The 1,759-nt window shown below is 34.8% G+C and overlaps 1 non-coding gene across 1 annotated transcript; it reads right to left on the bottom strand.

Moving 5' to 3' along the window:
- Positions 1–1,342: 1,342 nt before the first annotated feature.
- LOC121212783 (small nucleolar RNA R71) lies at positions 1,343–1,449 on the bottom strand. Its single transcript, XR_005908157.1, has one exon. It is a non-coding gene; the product is annotated as a small nucleolar RNA R71 (small nucleolar RNA).
- Between the last annotated feature and the right edge of the window lie 310 nt (positions 1,450–1,759).

Genomic DNA, 1,759 nt, shown 5'->3' with positions numbered 1-1,759 from the left:
ATTATGAGTTCTAACCCTTGTTTTAATGTTTCAGAATATTAATTCAGGGTTTTGATGAGCTTATTCAGTGGAGCAAAAGTCCCTGTTTAAGAGTAGATCATTCATAATTAAGCGGAGTTGCATGCAATCCTAGAGATAGGACGACATAAATCTGTCAGATTAGAGTCAAATCTAATAATGAAATCCATAGATCGAGTTAATGCAATAATAGGGGTTTTAACTAGAAAGAGATTTCAATTAATCAACCTAGAGTCAATTGTTTTTAGTCTCGAGAGAGATATTAACATAAATCAGGTATTTCTATGGATTAAGTCAAGTGAATAAATCATCTAACTCAAAGGTAATAAGTGAAGTCAGGTGGATTCTTCCTTGGGTATTATCTTCTCCATCGGTTTTCCAAAAAGTATTTTCCAATTTTAATCTTTGTCACAATCTTAGTTAATTAGATAATTAGTTTTAGTTAAAACATTATCATAATTTTTTAGGCTAGATAATAAAAAAATAGTAATTACTAGTACTTTTAGTCCTCATGGATACGATATTTCTGGTCTTACCATAACTATACTACTGTTCGATAGGTGACCTTAAGTCTAATTTTTAGTTAGTTTTACGACCATCAAGTCTTCGGCGCCGTTTTTGGGGACTAAGATATTAGGAACACTTAATTTTTATTACTTTAGCCATTTCTATTTTTATTTCAATTTAATTTTGCTTTTATTTACTAAATTTTCTTTTCTTTACTTGCATGTTTTTATAGTTTATGACTAGAAGAAACCCGTCAGGACCTCTACTTTTTGATAGTGAGATCGAGAGCACAACTTGCAGAAATCGAAGAGAAATAAGGCGAAGCCTACAATAAATAGAGGAAGGGCAAGAGGATGAAATTCACACCACAACCGAGGAGATGGCTGAAAATCAGAATAATCCGCTACCTCCTGTGGTTGCTGCAAATCCAGTAAATCAGAATCCTGCTCCTCGTACTATGTACGATTATGCTAAACCTACTTTAATAGGAACTGAATCAAGTATAGCTAGGCCTGCCATTGCTACAAATAATTTTGAACTGAAACCTAACACGATCCAAATGATACAACAGTTTGTTCAGTTTGACGGTTTGCAGGACGAGGATCCAAACACTCATTTAGCAAATTTTCTGGAATTCTACGACACCTTTAAGATCAATGGAATTTCTGATAATGCCATTCACCTTCGGTTGTTTCCCTTTTCATTATGGAATAAAGCTAAACAATAGTTGAACTCGTTACCTCGAGGGTCAATCACCACTTGGGAACAAATGACCGAAAAAGTTTTGCTTAAATATTTTTCGCGGGCTAAAACGGCTAAATTATGGAATGATATCTCTTCTTTTCTGCAGATGGATTTAGAAACACTTTATGATGCATGGGAGAGATACAAATATCTATTGAGAAGGTGCCCTCACCATGGGCTGCCTCTTTGGCTACAAGTTCAAACTTTCCACAATGGTTTAAATCCCTCGACTAGACAGATGATTGACGCAGCTGCTCATGGGACTGCTAATAATATGACATCTAAAGAGGTTTATGAGTTCATAAAAGAGATGTCATTGAATAATTATCAGTGGCAAGTCATGAGTATAAAGCCGACAAAAGAAGCTGACATTTTTAACGTCGATTCGGTTACTATGCTTTCCAATCAGGTAGAACTTTTGAATACAAAAATTAATGGTTTACTTGGTTTTACACAGGTACATCTAGTAATGCAGTGCGATACAAGTGGA

Source organism: Gossypium hirsutum, chromosome A13 (assembly GCF_007990345.1).
Source record: "Gossypium hirsutum isolate 1008001.06 chromosome A13, Gossypium_hirsutum_v2.1, whole genome shotgun sequence".
Lineage (NCBI taxonomy): Eukaryota > Viridiplantae > Streptophyta > Magnoliopsida > Malvales > Malvaceae > Gossypium > Gossypium hirsutum.
Note: the sequence above shows the minus strand (reverse complement) of the source record. Positions and strands in the feature narration are given on the sequence as shown.